This window comes from Pristiophorus japonicus, chromosome 1, assembly GCF_044704955.1.
Source record: "Pristiophorus japonicus isolate sPriJap1 chromosome 1, sPriJap1.hap1, whole genome shotgun sequence".
Taxonomy (NCBI): Eukaryota; Metazoa; Chordata; class Chondrichthyes; family Pristiophoridae; genus Pristiophorus; species Pristiophorus japonicus.
The window spans coordinates 450,907,411-450,929,670 of record NC_091977.1 but is presented as its reverse complement, the minus strand read 5'-3'; the positions used below and the strand labels follow the sequence as shown (position 1 = coordinate 450,929,670).

The following is a 22,260-nucleotide window of genomic DNA, read 5'->3' as shown; positions in this document are numbered from 1 at the left end:
AGGCGCAGGACGGTTTTCCTCACCGTTTGTGGTCCAAAAATTTATGGCCTCATAAAGAATCTTCTCTCGTCTGCACGTCCAACAGACAAAGAGTATGGGGATTTGTGCGCTCTGGTGCATGAACATCTCAAGGCAAAAGAGGGGATCATCATCTCACACTATCGCTTCTATACACATGTTCGTGTTGAGGACCAGGATGTGTCGGGATTCGTCGCTGACCTAAGACGTCTGGCTGAGCCGTGTAAGTTTGGAAACGCGTTGGAAAGCATGCTGCGAGATTTCTTCATGATAGGCATCAACCAAATATGTGATTCTTCAGAAATTATTGGCTGCAGAAACGCTGGATTTGAGCAAGGCCATTGCGACTGCCCATGCATGCATGGCGACTGATGATAATTTAAAGCAGATATCATCGAAGAGTCGGAGCTCCACGGCAAGTACTGTAAACAAGATTGTGTCGTCGTCTGGCAGAGCTGCTTATGGCAAGGCCTACTCGACTGCTTATGTGAAACTTGTAGCTGCTCAAAGTCCGCCAACTGGTATGATTCCGATTTCACCCTGTTGGCGTTGTGGGGGCAATCACAGGCCACATCAGTGTCAGTTTAAACAGTACATCTGTAAAGGCTGTTCGAAAGTGGGGCATCTTCAGCGAATGTGCCCACAACTGAGCAAGTATGTTGCTGCTCATCACATTGATGATGATGACCAGTCCAGTGCTGGCCCGGGTATGCAACCCAAGTTACCCAAGGAGGAAGTTTACGGCCTGTATTTGCACCCAAAATGCTACATGACATGGTACTCGCTCTTATATATCAGGCCCCATGCGCAAGCGCATACAGCCCGATGACCTCTGACAGTGGCGCCCCCTGGTATCTAGTGATCCCAAGCATCAATACATAACAACAGCACATGGGTGCGAGTCAGTCGATAATGAGCCAAAGGACATTTGACAAGCTGTGGGACACTGAGGCTGTGAAGCCTAAGCTAAGTCCAGTCAATGCCAAGTTGCATACTTACACTAAGGAACTCATACCGGTGATTGGCAGTGCAATAGTCAAGGTGTCATATAATGGTGTGGTTCGCGATTTATGGATTTACCATTATGGATCGTCCCAGGCAATGATCCAACACTGTTCAGCAGGAATTGTCTCTCGAAAATCAAGTGGAACTGGAATGATATCGAAGCGTTGTCTTCGGTGGATGACACTTCGTGTGCTCAAGTGCTGAAGAAGTTTCCTTCTTTGTTTGAACCGGGCATTGGCAATTTTACTGGAGCCAAATTGCAGATTCACCTGGATTCTGATGCAAGACCTGTCCATCATAAAGCTCAGTCTGTTCCATACATGATGAGGGAGAAGGTCAAAATTGAGCTTGACAGACTCCAACATGAAGGGGTCATATCACCGGTCGAATTTAATGAATGGGCCAGTCCTATCGTTCATGTGTTAAAGAGTGATTGCACTGTCAGGATCTGTGGCGACTACAAGGTTACGATTAACTGATTTTCGAAACAGGATCAGTATCCGCTACCGAAAGTTGATGACCTGTTCGCCATGCGAGCTGGTGGAAAGTCTTCACTAAACTGGATCTGACATCGGCCTATATTACACAAGAGCTTGTCGACACTTTGAAGAAACTCACCTGCATCAGCACCCATAAAGGACTGTTTGTCTACAACATGTGTCCTTTTGGAATCCGTTTGGCTGCAGCCATATTTCAGAGGAAAATGGATAGTCGATTGAAGTCTGTTCCCAGAACCGTCATGTTTCAAGATGACATTCTGGTCACAGGTCACAACACTGCTGAACATCTGACCAATCTTGAAGAAGTCCTACATCGTCTGAACAAAGTGGGACTCAGGCTGAAATGTCCGAAGTGTGTCTTATGGCACTTGAAGTTGAATTCCTTGGGAGAAAGAATGCTGCTGATGACATCAGGCCTACTGATTCGAAAACCAAGGCCATCAAAAATGCACCCAGACCTCAGAATGTGATGAAGCTGCGTTCATTCCTTGGGCTACTCAACTACTTCGGTAATTTCTTACCCAGATTGAGCAATCTATTAGAGCCACTGCACATGCTGCTCAGAAAAGGCGTCAACTGGGTCTGGGGTATATCTCAAGATGGAGCTTTTGAGAAAGCCAAGAATCTGCTCTGTTCGAACAAGCTGCTTGTTCACTATGATCCGTGTAAGCGTCTTGCATTGGCCTGTGATGCTTCATCATATGGGGTTGGCTGTTTACTCCAAAAAGCAAATGAGTCGGGTAAGCTACAACCTGTTGCTAATGCTTCAAAAAGCTTGTCAAAGGTGGAAAGAGCTTACAGCATGGTAGATAAAGAAACTTTGGCCTGTGTGTATGAGGTCAAAACATAGAAACATAGAAATTTACAGCGCAGGAGGCGATTCCGGCCCATCGTGTCCGCGCCGGCCGACAAAGAGCCACATGGCTCTTGTTCAGCAGCTCTAAAGGTTACATATAAACCTATGAACAATGACGGAAAGGCAAAGAGCACCCAACCCAACCAATCTGCCTCACCACAACTGCGACACCTCTTATACCAAAACATTCTACACTCCACCCCAACCAGAGCCATGAGATCTCCTGGGAGAGGCAGAAACCAGATAACAACCCAGGCCAATTTAGGGGAAAAAAATCTGGGAAAATTCCTCTCCGACCCATCTAGACAATCGAAACTAGTCCAGGAGATCACCCTGGCCATATTCTGTTCCCTGCAGTACTTACCATTATATCTGCTCCGTCCAACAATCTAATCCCAATTGCCAGTTCTAGGTCCGTAACCCTGCAGGTTGCTGCACTTTAAGTGCCCATCCAACCATCTCTTAAAAGTGGTGAGGGTTTCTGCATCCACCAGGCAGCGAGTTCCAGATCCCCACAACCCTCTGCATAAAGAAGCCCCCCCCTCAAATCCCCTCTAAACCTTCCACCAACCACCTTAAAACTATGCCCCCTCATAATAGACACCTCCACCAATGGCAATAGACCCTTATTATCCACTATGTCCAGGCCCCTCAATATTTTGACCACCTCAATGAGATCTCCTCTCAACCTCCTCTGTTCCAATGAGAACAAACCCAACCTATCCAATCTGTCCTCATAACTAAGATTCTCCATTCCAGGCAGCACCCTAGTAAATCTCCTCTGCACCCTCTCTAGTGCAATCACATCCTTCCTATTAAACGGTGACCAGAACGGCAAGCAATACTCCAGCTATGGCCTAACCGAAGTATTGTACAATTTAAGCATAATCTCCCTGCTCTTATATTCTATGCCTCAGTCAATAAAGGCAAGCATTCCATATATCTTCTTAACCACCTTATCCACCTGGCCTGCTACTTTCAGGGATCTGTGAACAAGCACTCCAAGGTCCCTTTGGTCATCTACACTATTAAGTGGCCTACCGCTTAATATGTATACTCTTTCCTTATTAGCCCTCCCAAAGTGCATCACCTCACACTTCTCTGAATTAACTTCCATTTGCCACTGCTCTGCCCACCTGACCAGTAAATTGATATCCTCCTGCAGCCCATGATTTTTCTCTTCATTATTAACCACACAGCCAATTTTAGTGTCGTCTGCAAACTTCTTAATCATACTCCCTATATTCAAATCTAAATCATTGATATATACAACAAAAAGCAAGGGTCCCAGTACTGAGCCCTGTGGAACCCCACTGGAAACATCCTTCCAGTCACAAAAGCATCCATCAATTATTACCTTTTGCTTCCTATCTCCAAGCCAATTTTGGATCCAACTTGACACTTTGTCCTGTATTCCATGGGCTTTAACCTTCATGATTAGTCTGCCATGATGCATCAGTACCTGTTTGGTCTTTGTTTTGAACTTGAAATGGATCACAAGCCACTCATTTCATTGTTTTCAGAAAACAAAGGTATTAATACCAATGCATCGTCCCATATCCAGAGATGGGCATTGACATTGTCTGTCTATGATTATGTTATTCATCATAGACCTGGCACTGAGAATTGTGCCGATGCACTGAGTCGTGGCGTTGCCCACACCTGAAGTGGAGATGCCTCAACCTGCAGGTCTACTGTTAGTAATGGATGCTTTTGAGAGTGAAGGAACTCCTGTCACTGCTCAACAAGTGAGGATCTGGACCAGCCATGATCTTATTTTATCAGTTGTGAAACGTTGTGTCCTCAGTGATGATTGGTCTGCAATACCTATGGAGATGTGTGATGAGACCCAACGTTATAACCATCGCAAAGATGAGCAATCCATTCAGTCACATTGTCTACTGTGGGGCAATCGTGTTGTTATTCCTCAGAAAGGCAGAGAAAAATTTGTACGTCAACTACATAGCACTCATCCTGGTATCGTCATGATGAAAGCCATTGCGAGGTCTCACGTATGGTGGCCTGGAATTGACTCTGATGTGAAATCGTGTGCATCAGTGCAATACCTGCATGCAGCTAAGTAAAGTACCAGTGGAATCTCCACTGAGTCTTTGGTCATGGCCATCTAAACCATGGTCGAGGATACACATCGATTTTGCGGACCCTTTCCTGGGAAAGTTGTTTTTTGTATTGGTGGATGCATATTCCAAGTGGCTAGAGTGTATTATTATTTCATCCAGTACGTCCACAGCTACTATTGAGAGCCTTTGTGTCATGTTTGCCACTTATGGTTTGACTGACATTGTTGTGAGCGATAACAGATCTTGCTTCACAAGTCTTGAGTTTCAGGAGTTCATGAAATTCAATGGTATCAGACATGTGTAAGGTCTACTTCATTTAAACCTCTGTCTAATGGTCAAGCAAAGCATGTGGTTTAAACGATCAAGCAAAGCATGAAACGTGTAACTCAGCGTTCACTGCAAACTCGTTTGTCACATATATTGCTTACTTATAGGACAAGACCTCACACGCTTACTAGGGTCTCCCCTGCAGAATGACTGATGTAGAGAAGTCTCAAGACCAAGCTTTCTCTTGTCCATCCTAAGTTGAATGATCATGTTGAAAACAGACGTCAAAATCAGCAATGGTATCATGATCGTGCTGCTGTGTCATGTGACATCTCTGTCAACGATTCAGTTTATGTGCTGAATTATGGTCAAGGTCCAAAGTGGATCACCAGTACTGTTACAGCCAAGGAGGGTAACAGAGTGTTTATTGTCATGCTCAAGAATGGGCAAACATGCAGGAAACATATTGATCAGATAAAACTGCGGCACACGGATGAACCGGAATCGGTTGAGGAAGATGCAGTCAGTGACCAACCAATCAACCAATGTTCATTCATCAGAAGACTCTGCTGTCATTACTGAATCTGGACTTTCGGTCTCTGATAGGGTCATTACCACTTCCATCAGATCGGTTACTCAGCCTCCAGTCATAACTGACTCAGAACACTCGCCCAGAACTGGAATTGAACTGAGACGATCAACTCGTGAGCAAAAAACCCCAGACCGTTTTAATTTGTAAAGAGACTGATACTAAGATCTTGAAGGGGGATGTTGTTATGTATTCATGCTTGGGGTCACAAGACACCAGGGGGCACCACTGTCGGAGCTCATCGGGTTGTACGTGCGTGTGCGCGGGCCCTGGTATATAAGTGCGAGTAACATGTCATGTGGCACTTTAGGCACGAATAAAGTTGAATCAGGTTTGCTCCTGAATGAGTTTACAGGAACATGTCTTTCGAGTCATTATATACATTACGGGTAGAGAATTCCAAAGATTCATGACCCTCTGAGAGATGAAATTTCTCATTTCCATTTTAAATGGGTGACCCCTATTCTGAAACTATGCCCCCCAGTTCTAGATTCCCCCATGAGGGAAAACATCCTCTCTGCATCGACTCTGTTGAGCCCCCTTAGAATCTGATACGTTTCAGTAAGATCACCTCTCATTCTTCTGAACTCCAATGAGTATAGGCCCAACATAGAAACATAGAAACCTAGAAACATAGAAAATAGGTGCAGGAGTAGGCCATTTGGCCCTTCGAGCCTGCACCAGCATTCAATAAGATCATGGCTGATCATTCCCTCAGTACCCCTTTCCTGCTTTCTCTCCATGTCCTTTGATCCCCTTAGCCTTAAGGGCCATATCTAACTCCCTCTTGAATATATCCAATGAACTGGCATCAACAACTCTATGCAGCAGGGAATTCCACAGGTTAACAACTCTCTGGGTGAAGAAGTTTCTCCTCATCTCGGTCCTAAATGGCTTACCCCTTATCCTTAGACTGTGACCCCTGGTTCTGGACTTCCCCAACATTGGGAACATTCTTCCTGCATCTAACATGTATAAACCCATCAGAATGTTAAACGTTTCTATGAGATCCCCTCTCATTCTTCTGAACTCCAGTGAATACAAGCCCAGTTGATCCAGTCTTTCTTGATATGTCAGTCCTGCCATCCCGGGAATCAGTCTGGTGAACCTTTGCTGCACTCCCTCAATAGCAAGAATGTCCTTCCTCAAGTTAGGAGACCAAAACTGTACACAATGCTCCAGGTGTGGCCTCACCAAGGACCTGTACAACTGTAGTAACACCTCCCTGCCCCTGTACTCAAATCCCCTCGCTATGAACGCCAACATGCCATTTGCTTTCTTAACCGCCTGCTGTACCTGCATGCCAACCTTCAATGACTGATGTGCCATGACACCCAGGTCTCTCCTGAGGTTCTCCTGCAATCCCCATTAGCAAATTCTGTCCCCCTAATGATGGCTAAGTTAGTTGTGTAGCATGCAGCACACCACAATGAACTCAGAGACCTGCTGAGGGGAGTAGTGCAGGCAGCCTCCAGAGTTGTCCAGGCATTGGAATCGCTGCTTGAGCACTCCAATTGTCTGTTTGACGAAGATGCATGTGGTTGCATGGCTCTCATTATAGCGATACTCGGCTTCTGTCTGAGGAATCCGGAATGGGATCATGAGCCAGGTGGCGAGGCAGTAACCTTTGTCCCTGAGCATCCAGCTCTTGCCTTATGGTTGATGCTGGAACAGGCCTGAGACAGTGTTCTCACGCAAGATGAAAGCATCATGGATACTCCCTGGATATTGGGCATTGACTGCCATGTTGCGCTGAGTATGATTGCAGACGCTCTGTACGTTCATGGAGTGGAATCCCTTTTGGTTTCGGTAAACCTCTGGATTGTGTAAAGGTGCTTGCAGGGCAATGTGCATACAGTCAATGGCACTATGAACCTTGGGGAAGCCAGCAAATCGTGCAAATCCTTATTCTGGGCCTCCTTGGTCATCGGTAAATTTATGAAGTCCATCCTGCGAGCGTACAGTGCAGTAGTCACCTGGCGAATGCAGCAATGTGTAGCGTGCTGCGAGATGGAGCATATGTCCCCTGCTGATACCTGAAAGGAGCCGGAGGCATAGAATGCAAGTGTCGCAGTCACCTTCACCTCGACGGTCAGTGCAGTCCTGTTGCCGCTGGTAGGCTGTAGGACTGCCTTTATGAGCTGGCATATCTGTCAGCACTTCTTTTCAGAAGCGCAGCTTTCTAATGCACTGTGCCTCAGGTAGCTGTTCCCTGTAAACTCATCAGGGGTAAGGCCTCTTCCCCATACATCTGCGACCTCTTCGGTTACGTCAACATGATCATCAATAAGCCTTCTTGCAGCTCGATGCCGTATAAATATAGCAGCCAGGAATAATGGCTGACATAGTATAGCCCCCATCTTTTAAAATGTCCTTTCCAACGCACTATAAACTGACATAACACTTCACTATGAAAAACGCAGTCTTCTTCTCCCAATCCTTTGATAGCAATAGCCACTATATAATTGGCTTATGTCCCAAGACAATGACAGATGGTTTAATGAAATTCAAGAAATTCCACACGTATGGATGATTAGTCAAAACAGGCTGCACCTGGCCGTGCCTTTCCCTACCCCTCCACTCACTTTCACTAGATGCAGAAAATGGAATATTAAAAACTGGTCTGCAGATCATCAAGGTTTCAGGTTTAACCCACTTGCTTGTGCAAAGTTTGCTGATCTCAGCCAGGATAGTGGTGAGCCATTATAATTGGCTTTGAAGAAAAGAAAATAGCCCAGTAATGCCAATGAACAGAGCAACATCTGTTTAACAGAATGATCCATAAATACAAGAAAAAGTTTGATCAGAACAGAAAATTCAACAACATCTCATTAGTCACTAAGGCAAGATCAAATGTGACATTATCTATTCCTTGCAAATGCCAAAGATATACTCAGGTTTTGAGTTACAGAAAAAAAAGATCACCACTGTAGTAAGCTACTACATTTTTATTAACTTGAACAATTTGATATCATTACAAAACAGCATTAGATTTAAAACTTATCCTCCGTTTTAAAGATGGCGCCGTTAGCACCGGGTCAGCCCTGGGTGTGACTGGGTTTTGCTGGTGGGTTCCCGGGCAGATGTTAAATCGGGTGTAATGGTTGAAAGTTCCACCCGGGCTGCTAGTGCAGCGTTGCATGACGATTTACGTCATCCAAATGCTAAAAACATCGGACGGGCACTAAGCTTTAGCACCGCTGAAAAACCACTGCCATAAGTTCCGACCAGGCACAAAATGTTGTGCGGCCCGTTTTACGACCGAAAAAAAGTTTTTGCGTTTGCCCAGGTGCTAAACAGGTCGCAAACTCCTCGCAAATCCAACCCCAGGTATGGGTTCACCAATGCCGTGTACAGTTGCAGCAGGACTTCCCTACTTTTATACTCCATCTCCCTTGCAAGAAAGGCCAATATTACATTTGTCGCCCTAATTAGTTGCTGTACCTGCATGTTAACTTTTTGTGTTTCATGTACAAGGACCGCAAATCCTTCTGTACCGCAGCATTTTGTAATCTCTCCCTATTTAAATAATAATTTGCTTTTTTATTTTTCCTACCAAAGTGGATAACTTCACATTTTCCCACGTTATACTCCATCTGCCAAATTTTTGCCCATTCACTTAGCCTCTCTATATCCCTTTGCAGATTCTTTGTGTCCTCATCACAACTTGCTTTCCCACCTATCGTTGTATCTTTGTATCTTTGTAGCAAATTTGATTACATTACACTCAGTCCCTTCATCCAAGTCATTAATATAGATTGTAAATAGTTGAGGCCCCAGCACTGATCCCTGCAGCACCCCACTAGTTACAGTTTCGCAAACCTGAAAATGACCTATTTATCCCTACTTTCTCTTTTATGTTAGTTAGCTAATCCTCTATTCATGCTAATATAGCCATGTAGATGCCTGAATGGCCTTGTGGTACAGAAGCTGGGGATATTGTAGCATTTACAGTAAGTCATCCACCTCTTACGCACCTTGTGCTCTTGGGCTAACCTCTCTTCCTCCTGCTGCTCTATTGCAAAATATTCACTAAAGACTACACCCCCCCATACACTCAAGCAGAGAACACATTTGAAAACACTAGCAAGCTTAAAGCAAAGAAACCCTTCCGGTGAGATAATATTCATCCAAAAGGTATGAAGAAAGATAAGGGCCGAGATCGCGCCGACCGTGGCGAGACCGGGATAAGAACATAAGAACATTAGAAATAGGAGCAGGAGTATTTGGCCCCTCGAGCCTGCACCATCATTTAATAAGATCATGGCTGATCTGATCATGGATTCAGCTCCACTTCCCTGCCCGCTCCCCATAACCCTTTATTCCGTTATTGCTCAAAAATCTATCGATCTCCGCCTTAAATATATTCAATGCCGCAGCCTCCACAGCTCTCTGGGGCAGAGAATTCCACAGATTTACAACCCTCTGAGAGAAGAAATTCCTCCTTATCTCAGTTTTAAATGGGCGGCCACTTATTCTGAAACTATGCCCCCTAATTATAGTTTCCCCATGAGTGGAAATATTCTCTCTGCATCCACCTTGTTGAGCCTCCTCATTATCTTATATGTTTCGATAAGATCAGCTCTCATTCTTCTGAACTCCAATAAATATAAGCCCAATCTACTCAACCTAACTTCATAAGTCAACCCCTTCACTGAATGAACCTTCTCTGAAAAGCATCCAATGCAAGTATATCCTTCCTTAAATACAGAGACCAAAACTGGACGCAATGCTCTAGGTGTGGCCTCACTAATACCCTGTACAGTTGTAGCAGGACTGCTCTGCTTTTATACTCCATCCCCCTTGCAATAAAGGCCAACATTCCATTTGCCTTCCTGATTAATTGCTGTACCTGTATATTAACTTCTTGTGTTTCATGCACAAAGACCCCCAGGTCCCTCTTTACTGCAGCACTTTGAATTTTTCTCCATTTAAATTAAATTTGCTTTTCACTTTTTTCTGACAAAGTGGATAACCTCACATTTTTCCACATCATATTCCATGTACCAAATTGTTGCCCATTCACTTAGCCTGACTCTATCCCTTTGCATATTTCTTGTGTCCTCCTCACAATTTGCTTTCCCACCCATCTTTGTATCATCAGCAAACTTGGCTACATTACACTCGGTCTCTTCATCCAAGTCATTAATATAGATTATAAATAGTTGAAGCCCCAGCACCGATCCCTGCGGCACCACACTAATTACTGTTTGCCAACTGGAAAATGACCCATTTATCCCGACTCTCTGTTTTCTGTTAGTTAGCCAATCCTATAGCTATGCTAATATATTACCCCCAACCCCGTGAACTTTTATCTTGTGCAGGACCCTTTTATTTGGCACCTTATCGAATGCCTTCTGGAAATCCAAACACATCACATCCTCCAGTTCCCTGTTATCCACCCTGCTCATTACATCCTGAAAGAACTCCAGCAAATTTGTCAAACATGATTTTTCTTTCATAAAACCATGCTAACTCTGCTTGATTGAATTATGCTTTTCCAAATGTCCTGTTACTGCTTCCTTAATAATGGACTCTGTTAGATCTCTTAATGTTCAATGAGATTCAAAATCCGGTAGAAGGTTAAAGTAACTTTATTTCAGCAGCAGCTTCTTGGCAGAGTTCCAGCTCTTTGTTAAACTGGAGCACATGTTTAAAATGGCTGAATTTATACCGGATCGGCTTACAATAATGAACTCGCCCCCTTTGATACTGTTGGCTCAATTGACACAACAGTATGAGTTGTTAACCCATGGTTGGCTCTCAGCCCAAAGTCCTGAGATGTCAAGTGTGATTGATGGCTTAATGCATCGTGCCATTTCACACATACGCAATCTAACTGCTGTCTGTGTTTTCTCCCAAATTTGCAGCTTGCTTGTAAACTCTATCAATCCCCCCTTTGATTCTTTCAAAAACTGAATCATAAAACATCAGGTATCACTGGTTAAGCATTCTACAAAATAATTTAATTTATGCTAATAGAGTTTCCTTCTAAAATTTGTTGTGTTTCGCCACATGTCCGGACTAGTAGCTTCCACACAAATTTATACCAACCCGAATTCCATCATGGCCACAATGAAAGTCTGGTTTTAGTAGGTTAATTAACCTCATTCCAATTTAATCCTATTCAATATCTTAATTCAACCATTAAACAACCTTCCCTTAAACATAACATACCTCTGTGCCATGTACAGATGGTCTGCTGGGACCTGCTAGGCATCTCACCTGCGGGACAGCAGCTACAACCGCCTGGTGGCAACAACATTTAATCAACATAAACAAACAATATAAAAGTAAAATAATTACAACGAATAGAATTAAACCTTCCACCAATGAAGTTCCTATTGAACCTCGCCATTCAGTGGCTACGCTCCACAAAGTGAATGATGGGGGTTGCTTAAGTTTTCGTATCTCCTTGTGGATATACTCCACTAAGTGGATAATTTCTTCGGAGCTATCTAGGATATATATGCAACACTCAGTTCCAATTAGGACGCAAGTACCTCCCTTTTCAGCCAGGATGTAGTCAAGGGCCAGTCTATTCTGTAGGGCTACTGTGCGGATTGCTAACAGTTCTGCATTGATTTTAACTAGGGCCTCTGAGGTATCATTGGCTACCTGTTCCACAACGGATGCCATATTAATGGATTCCCTTGCCAGTTTGGCAGTCCCATACCAAGAGACCAGAATGGCAAAGAACCTCTCTGTTTCTGTGATAGCTCTCTTAGGATGGTGTAGATGTTCCGACAGGGACTTTATATGATACATATATGGCACAATGTAGGCTAAATAGCAGGATCCTGTCCAATTCTGGGGCAGCCAAGGGTAGTCCTTGTGGCCACACACCCAATAGGTGCATTATAGGCAATGAATGTTAGCTGTTTCTTTGTCATCAACACTCCGGGTCCTGTCCAGGCCTTTCCATCTGTTTTATTCAGAATCCCACATTGGCCCAGTTTGGACGGTTCCGTGGCTTGATTACATTATAATTCTGGGAGCAGTTACTATATCCCATATTTTGGCCCCCCGTCATGTTTCTAATCAGACAGACCGATTCCCCCGGTCTTCCTACTCCCGTTGTATTAGTGATAACAAAAAATGGGGGCCGTTTGGAATTATTGTAACACGGTTGGTATCCCCCTTCAAAGGTAGTCAGATTGTAACCTGCTGACTTCCATTTACGTGCCCAGTCTTCTGTATCCTGAAACACATTGCCTGTTTTGTTTTGATTAATTATCCACTCAGCCATTTCCGAGATATTCAAGGGAATTGGTCTCAAGGGAATCCCTCCCTTTGAGTGAATAGGAATATGCGCACACACCCAACAACTGGAAATGTTAGCTTGTTTGGCATAAACGTATGACATATATAAAAAGGTATTTACATGTAATTCCCTGGGTACTCTACTATTTCCCTTTGGTGCAGCGGGTCGGCTGGTAAAAAGTAGACAAATGCCTAGAATACCTACAGTCAGTAGTACAGTAAATTTATACATTTTGGCAAAAAGTAATTGTCCTTATTAGATTTCAGCTTCAATTATGGGTGCTCATTTAACGTGTGAGGCGTGGATCCAGGCTTTCTTCCCTTGGACTTTACAGCTGCCTGGGTGGTCAATAACACTTGGTAAGGTCCCTCCCACCTCGCACCCAAAGGTTCTTTATGCAACTTTTTCACATAAATCCAGACTCCCAGGATGATGTTGTGTCCTCCTTCGGGTGGATTACCGCAAGATGCCGATAAACAGCGGTCTGCTACCAGCTGGGCGTATTTTTTAAATCCCGACCCCACCAGCTTTTCTGGAACTGTGCCGTCATCTGTTGTGAGGCCAAGTGTCCCCATAAGCGTTTGCGGCGCGACTGGCTTGTCAGTAATTCTTTGTCTCCAGACACCATCTTCGGATAGCTTCATTCCTGCCTCGATCCATGTCCATTTTTCCTCTCGGGAGCACTCGCCTTGCATTGTTTGAAGGTCTTGTGTCAGAGTCCTGAGTGCTTTCAATCTGCACATCTATGTTGGTTCTTCTGAGCGAGCGCCCTGTGAGGCGGCATCTTTAGCTGCCTGGTCGGCTAGGGCATTTCCCTGTGCTTCCGTGGTATTTTCCTTGGTATGGGCCTTACACTTCAGGATGGACACTTCCTGAGGTAATTGTATGGCCTCTAGTAAGTCTTGGACTTCTTTTCCATTTCGGATAGGTGTACCAGCAGCAGTGAGGAATCCTCTTTTCCGCCATAACAGACCAAAGTCGTGAGCGACTCCAAAAGCATAACGTGAATCTGTGTAGACATTAGCTGTCCGTCCTTCTGCTATTCGACCTGCTTCTGACAGGGCCCGTAACTCGGCCTTTTGTGCTGACGTTCCTGAGGGTAAACATCCTTTTGCCATGACCTCATATAAGGTTGTAACTGCCCATCCTGCTTTTCTGGTACCATTGTCAACAAAGGAGGGACCATCTGTAAACAGGATGAGGTCTGGGTTGTGCAGAGGCTCCTCTGCTGCTAAGGCTGCTTCTTCTGTTTCTTTTAAAATCCCCACGCAGTCATGCTCTTCACATTCTCCCCCCACTTGCTCCCTCGATTCTGACATCGGGAGCATAGTTGCGGGATTAACCGGGCTGACCCGGACGATATGGAGATTAGGAGCTTCCAAAATTATTGTCCAGCGGGTCTATCTAGCTGCCGTCACCTGAGACATTCCATTCATAGACAGCAAGGTGTGTACGGTGTGGGGACACTTGACAATCAGTTTTTGGTCGAGGACTAGACCCGCAGTGATCATTACCGCTCGACATGTAGCTTCCATGGCCCTTAGGCAACTTCCCCATCCGAGGGCTACCGCATCCAATTTTGCCGAATAATAGCCAATAGGTCTTTGCCGATCCCCATGTTCTTGTGTCAGTATAGCTGTCATGTATCCTTCTTTCTCATGGATAAACAGGGGAAATGGTTTACCACTATCGGGGATTCTCAGAGCCGGTGCCGAACACAAGGTCTTTTTCAAACTCAGGAAGGCCTCTTGCTGTTCCTTAGTGAGGGTGATAGCTTCTTTAGATACACGTTCCCCCTTTAAGATATCATTCAATGGCTGAGCAAGCTGTGTGAAGGAGTCAATCCAATTTCTGTTAAAGTTACACAATCCCAAAAAATACCTTAGTTTCTGAATAGTGGTGGGTTTTTTAGCAGCCCGAATGGCTGCAGTTCTATCTTGGGTAATTCTCTCTTTCCTTGTGAAATCTTTTGTCCCAGGTATGCAACCTCTTCTTGGGATATTTGTGCTTTGTCAATGCTGGCTTTATGTCCTGCGACCAAAGGAGCTTTTTGATCAATACACTGGTTAGCTTTCCTATAATCGACGGTCAAACGCCAAGTCTCATTAGATTCCTGTACCGGCCACATGGGGCTATTGGAGGAGCTATGCGTTTTAATAAGCACACCTTGTTTCTCCAATTGCTGAATAACAGGTAGGATTCCCATGATGGCAGTTGGACTGATGGGATACTGTTTAGTGCATGGAGGCTTGGTCCCGGTAAATGACGCAGGCTCCATCTGGAGTAGACCACAATCGTTCTTATCTTTAGCCCATATTGGGTGTTCCTTCAATTCTTCTTTCTTCAGAGTTCTAATTGACCATGTCACCCGACCATCCTCGAAATGCAACGATGAATCTACTTGGATTAGGACGTCCATTCCCAAAAGGGGTTGATCTACTGGGCCTATCCAGACCGGCGTGGTTAGTTCATGTGGACCCAGCCCTATAAGTACCGGTGTTGTCCTTTTAATTTCCATTTTATGGCCCCCAACTCCATAGGCTGTACGTGCCCTACCATCCAAAGGCAAAGAATCTCCATATTATAGGGGTAAGCATGTTAATTCCGCCCCGTGTCTAAAAGACAGTCCACATCCTTATCGCCCACCCTCACAGTTATATATAGCCCATCTCCCCTTTGTTGTATTAGTGCGAGGAGGGGGGCCAGGGTGGGCTCTAATCGTATTTTGCCATCCCAAGTAACTCTTTCTGTTGTTATATTGTCAGTCGCTTAAATGCTTCCATGAGGTCGTTATCTAGTGACAAGCCTGGTTTGTTGGCTGAGTTGTATCCCTGACCACGTCCTCTTCCCCGGCCGTGACCTTGCTGTTTTGCCCTGCACGTCTTGGACCAGTGACCTTCTTTCTCACAATAATGACATTTTCCGGGTAATTTTCCGAATGACTGTTTATCGGAATCCTGGGATTTCCATCCCATAACCTGCAGGGCTCGGACTTTAGCTCCCATATCCCTGTCTAATTGGTTACATCGATCCATCAACGCTGCAAAGGTAGTTCCTCTACCTTCCCAGTCTGGTAACACTACCTTAAGCATTTTGGACGGTTCTGGCTTTAGACCTGCCATGAAAGTTGCTTTCAGGGGTCCAAAATCTTGTTCATCCATTTCCTCATCCGTATTATTCATACCCGAATGTTCTAGCCACGTGCATCTAAACCGCTCGTCATACTCCAGGACCTCCTCTGTTCCTTTCTGTTGGCAGGCTGCAATTTTTCCCCAGTCTGTCTTAGCTGGACTGAAGGTTTGCAGCCAATGTTTAATCACATCCCACCCTGTGTTTAATTCTTGCTTGTCCTGCCCCAAAGCTTCTTCTACCTTGGCGTGCGATTTTCTTCCTTGTGTTTTTGGCACCATTATGGTCAAAATTTGCACTCCGTCTCAGGGATGAAGTTGATATATATTTCTTAAGCGGTCCAATTGTTCCCACGTTTTCACTCCCCCTTTCTTTGGATTGGGCAACTCCTTGGACTATATATCAATTTTCTCTGGGTCTGCTGGATCATGAACTAGGTATTTTGCATACTCCCTTTTCTTCGTTCTTTTGTTTCCGTCCTCAGCCGCAATCTCTTCTGATTTGACTACAACTCGTTTTTTTTTAAAACAGGGCAAAATGCACCCCTAATTTTTCATCCTCCAACAGTGTATCTTCGGAGGACTCAGAATCCGTATTTATTCCTTGGTCGTGTCTTCGGGTTTGTGCTTTTAATTTATCCAAACATGGGTATCCTGGGAAATGACGGATACATTTTCCTTTTCCTATTACTGTCTCTTGACCTAATGATTTTTTCCATTCTTTAATTTCACCTTTAAGATCTTTAACTTCCACTTCCAACTTTTCAAGTTCAAGTTTTTTCTGTCTTAGTTATTCACAAACCGCTTGCAATTGGTCCTTTGTACTGGTCAGGTCCCTATCATCTTGGGACCGCGTCATGATTTCATTCCGCTGTCGGATCTGTCCCATAACGGCTAGGGGCCATCTGGTTCGTTCTTTATTTTTCATACGGGTCGTTTTTCCCCAGACCCTTTTGATCTCGTCCAAGGACCATTGTCCTTTGGAGGTACCGTACTTTTGTTCAATTTTGATACAGGTTTTGGATAAGTCGAATTGTTGCTCTATGTATTCTTTCAACTGTTGGAGGATTTCGTCTATCGAAACCTCAGGTGGGGCCCACCCACCTTTAACAGTTGTAGGCAATTCTTTGCTCTTATCTTCTGCTGCCATAATACTGATTTCTTTACTGGGATCTCGAGTCGTAGGCTTTCCAGCCGGGTTCGTGGGTCGGTAATTAATTAACTCACACACCGCCGAAGTTAGACGTCTATGTGGGACCTCGAGCCGACTACCAACCGGAGGGTTCGCAAACCAGAGGTTTTCGGAATCGCGTAGAGGGGGGGGTGAATTTAGACAATTGACCGAGGACTTTTATAAAGAGGAGTCCTTACTTCAGTATGCCGATGTAGGTCCGATGTCCAAAATTCAGTTTCTTCCCTCAGTGATCCTGTTTGTGACGCCAAAAATTGTTAGATCTCTTAATTTTCAATGAGATTCGAAATCCGGTAGTAGGTTAAAGTAACTTTATTTCAGCAGCAGCTTCTTGGCAGAGTTCCAGCTCTTTGTTATATTGGAGCACATGTTTAAAATGGCTGAATTGATACCGGATCGGCTTACAACAATGATACTATTGGCTCAATTGACTCAACAGTATGAGTTGTTAACCCATGGTTGGTTCTCAGCCCAAAGTCCTGAGTTGTCAAGTGTGATTGATGGCTTAATGCATCGTGCCATTTCACACGTACGCAATCTAACTGCTGTCTGTGTTTTCTCCCAACTTTGCAGCTTGCTTGTATTCTCTATCAGACTCCAGCATTTTCCAGCATTTGATGGCCGGGGTCACTGGTGGGTGGCATAGCCACTTCTCGCTGCACCCCGCACTTTATGAAGAATCTTCTGTTGATGGGGCCTGCCCTGCAAGGTTCCTGGACAATTGAAGGAAACACATCAGAGATGTACTTTGATAACTCATCAGCAGCGGGTTTCCTTTAAGGGACCATGGCCACATTGATTTTGACAGTTGTTTTGTCAGTGTTCTGCAGCATTAAGGCAAACACTGACAAGCACTGCACAAAGGTGCACGGCTGCACCCAGGCTTCCCTATGACTCCCTCCAGATGCTTATGGAGGGAGTCACAGCACGCAGGGAGGTTCTGTTCCCCTCCAATGGGCGGAAGAGACCTCCCAGGGCACCAACGCAGCCTGGTTTCAAATTGCACAGGAGGTCACAAGCAGAGATGTCATCAGGAGGACTTGGCTGCAGTGGCGCATTGATCTCAGTAGATCACGAAAAGTTACTGCAAAACCACACTTAACCTCATCCTACTGTGCCACTCAAGACATCCCCAACACTCTTCCCTAACCTACTCCTGCACATCCTTACTCGCATCAACTGACCTTGCACCTCCTCCCATCCCTCTCTCTGGGATTATCAACATTATCACTTCTCCATCTCATTAGCCACTCCTCACACTAACCCTCATCCTTGTCCAATCATACCAACTAACAACACACAAGGGTAGGCACTTGGTTCTTTTAGCCAATGTTCATGTAGAGTTTCCACTAATCTGTTGTCAAACATTGAAATCATTATTTTGAATATTTGCATTCTTCGACAGATTTGTGTGCACCTTTGAAACATAGAAAATAGGTGCAGGAGTTGGCCATTCGGCCCTTCGAGCCTGCACCGCCATTCAATAAGATCATGGTTGATCATTCACCTCAGTACCCTTTTCCTGCTTTCGCTCCATACCCCTTGATCCCTTTAGCCGTAAGGGCCATATCTAACTCCCTCTTGAATATATCCAATGAACTGGCATCAACAATTCTCTGCGGCAGGGAATTCCACAGGTTAACAACTCTCTGCGTGAAGAAGTTTCTCCTCATCTCAGTCCTAAATGGCCTACCCCTTATTCTAAGATTCTAAGACTGCGTCCCCTGGTTCTGGACTTCCCCAACATCGGGAACATTCTTCCCGCATCTAACCTGTCCCGTCCCGTCAGAATCTTATACGTTTCTATGAGATCCCCTCTCATCCTTCTAAACTCCAGTGTATAAAGCCAGTGTATAAAGGCCCAGTTGATCCAGTCTCTCCTCATATGTCAGTCCAGCCATCCCTGGAATCAGTCTGGTGAACCTTCGCTGCACTCTCTCTATAGCAAGAACGTCCTTCCTCAGATTAGGAGACCAAAACTGAACACAATATTCCAGGTGGGGCCTCACCAAGGCCCTGTACAATTGCAGTACGACCTCCCTGCTCCTATACTCAAATCCTCCAGCTATGAAGGCCAACATGCCATTTGCCTTCTTCAACGCCTGCTGCACCTGCATGCCAACTTTCAATGACTGATGAACCATGACACCCAGGTCTTGTTGCACCTCCCCTTTTCCTAATCTGCCGCCATTCAGATAATATTCTGCCTTCGTGTTTTTGCCCCCAAAGTGAATAACCTCACATTTATCCACATTATACTGCATCTGCCATGCATTTGCCCACTCACCTAACCTGTCCAAATCACCCTGCAGCCTCTTAGCATCCTCCTCACAGCTCACACCGCCACCCAGTTTAGTGTCATCTGCAAACTTGGAGATATTACACTCAATTCCTTCATCCAAATCATTAATGTATATTGTAAAGAGCTGGGGTCCCAGCACTGATCTCTGCGGCACTCCACTGATCACTGCCTCTCATTCCGAAAAGGACATGTTTATCCCAACTCTCTGCTTCCTGTCTGCCAACCAATTCTCTATCCACGCCAGTACATTACCCCCAATACCATGTGCTTTGATTTTGCATATCAATCTCTTATGTGGGACCTTGGAAGTGGTTTAGTGGGTTGTAATAAATGGTGAGACATAATGGTACCCCCTGCAATGGTGATAAGTGTGAAAGGAATTGCTTGATCATTGCAGGGATGCCTTAGGGTGCTGGTGTTGGGTGGTACCAACCTGGTGCATCATGTGGCAGCCAGGGTGTACAGTGTTAAGTGAAGTAAATGTGGCCATGGTGAGGCCGTCCCTGGCGTCCCAGGAAGCAATGTGGTCGGGTGCTGATGCCGTGTGTCCTGTGTAGCTTCAGGTGATTATGGAGAAGTTTGGTGCTTTTGGTGGTGATGCTGGTGTGTTTAGTGATGTTGGTATTGGAGCTGATTGTGGTGGGATTCTGAGGACCAAAGTGAGATTTTCTCCTAGCAGCCGATGCTGCTGGAATAGATGGCAGTTGAAGTTGAGTTGTCAGACGCGATCAGTCAATGGTGAGAGAGATTGCTCCAAGGAGGCGACAGTGAATAGAGAGTTCACTGCAGACACTTCCAAAATGCATACAGCTCAAAAGTGTCTTTCAAATCCTGAAGGCTTCATCCTCTGAGATTGGAAAATAACAGCTGTGAAATAGTAGCTTTTATACCACTTTTCCAGCTGTCAACTAGTGTAAGATTTTGTAAAGGTTTGCTTAAAGTTGACCAAATTTTATATACCAGCAGGCCTCACGAGGCCAACAGGATTTTCTACTGAACAAATATAAATTTAAATTGCTGAATCTGCAAGCTGTTCTGTGATTGAGCTATTTCAAAAGCTGTGTTTAGATGGCAGACAAGGAAGACAGAACAAATGGTTGTAGCTGGAGGGTATTAATCACAGATAAAAGAGATAATGGTGTCTCCATTTTTGGGGCCCACTAACTGTCTAGTTGATTGATAAAGGAAAAGGGAAGAAGAACTATGGCCATTGTTCCTACTGAATGGGGCACATACATACTAAGGAACTGGCCAGTTTTGGGGGTATAAAAAGTGCTGTGAAAAGACACTCAGGACTGCTGCAGTCGGAGACAACATGGTCACTTGCCAGTTAAAGAGCCACATCTAGTCACTGCCGAACCAACCACTCGCTGGTGTTAGTATGTGTGAGTTTTTGCCAATTATCACTTGAGCTTTAAGTAAAGGAATAGATCTATGCGTGCTTATTCGTAATCCGGGATTACTATGTGTAATGGTACTATGAGATGCTTACTTGTAATCTCTTGTTGATTTTAAGTAAAGAGAACTTATTCCAGAAATTTGTGTTTTGAGTTGTCTATTCCATGAGTCCGAACCCTATAAACTGTTAGACAAGGTGAGGGGTAATTCCACATGTCTTACACTAGTCAAAGCAGGGGAGAGTCGTTGAGAACCCGACACACTTACTTGACGTGAAGGTCGAGCAATGGGAAGATGCTGAAAATCTTGGAAAAATGATAAGTATCTGGTAAAATTATTTTTAAATACCTCTAAACCACCTCTTAATGATCTTAATTGGTTGGCCTGCCGCCTGGTGTCGGGTCTGTGAACCGCAGCCAGACCTGATACTTTGAAAACTGAAAAGGAGGCGGGTCCAGAGCGGGATCCTGTCCCACTGTCAATCTCGGCCATTTTGACAGCGGGCCCGCCTCCAAACCCACACTTGCAGGGCTGGTAAGGTTCCGGCCAAGGAGTGAGATCTGTGAGGTGCCAACAATATGAAGGAGTGAAGTTACAGCGGCTGAATGGGAGAACCTCCACAGAAATTCACCCCCAGTGTTAATGCTAGTTCAATTATCAATTTAAAGAAGTTTAATTTTGAAGCCAACTAATTATATCACCTGTGTTTTGTTGACATTGGTAAGTTGGAGAACGTGGTTAGAAAAGGTAAAAGCTTTGATTGTTTACACCCGTAAGACAGAGGTTCTAATTGTTAACATTTATAAGATGGAGAGAGATAGATAGAGAAGCAGAGTGTATTTTTATTCTTTTTTTTAAATGTTGAATTATTAAAGTGAACAAAGCTTCTTTGTGGGACACATAAGAAAGGAGGAAAGAAGATGGGAGAGGGAAGGGAAACAGGTTTGAGCATGAGGATGTCTCTGGCCTCTTGTCACTCGGGGAAGCAAGTGGAAGTGGAGGAGAGCGGATAGAAGATTAATGGTGAGATGAGTGACAGTGGAGCAAGGGGGAAGGGGAGGATACCAGGGTTGAGTGAATAGTTGCAATGCGAATGGATAGAGATTGTGATGGGAATGAGGGGATGGCAGGAATAAGAAGCAGTGATGCTCCCAGTCAATCTATTTTAGCTCTTCCCTCATACCATGCTATTTGGCCTTTTTAAAACTGTATACCTGAGTGTTGGTCCTTGGCAGTATTGGATCCAAAATCATATCCAACTGTTCGGGTAACTATCACCCGGGGTCTCATGACTTCCATTTTTAATATGATTTTGGGGTCGCTGGCAATTACCAAGTATGAGATAAACATAAAAGGAGTTTAATTAAACACTCCTTTTTCATTTCAAAATAAAAGATTTCAATATATTTGCCTCAATTATTAATAAACTACCATCTCTGATATGTACAGGGATAATGAACATTTTAAATTATGCATTATTTTTCAATAAAGTTGTTGTTTTCTGTCATGTTGTCAATTTGCATATTATTAATGAGTAAAAGTGCTTGCCCTGTGATACGAAGTCACACAAGAAACTGAGTGAGCAAGCAAAAGTGAATTGGTGAAGGTAATGGAAAAATTGGCATTGGTAAAGCAAGAATTTGAGTAACAAAACTTAAAT

At 44.5% G+C, this 22,260-nt stretch overlaps 1 long non-coding RNA gene across 1 annotated transcript in view; it reads left to right on the top strand.

Moving 5' to 3' along the window:
- The window catches only part of LOC139260049 (uncharacterized), a 97,843-nt gene that overhangs the window by 58,921 nt on the left and 16,662 nt on the right, over positions 1-22,260 (top strand). The window lies entirely within an intron of this gene.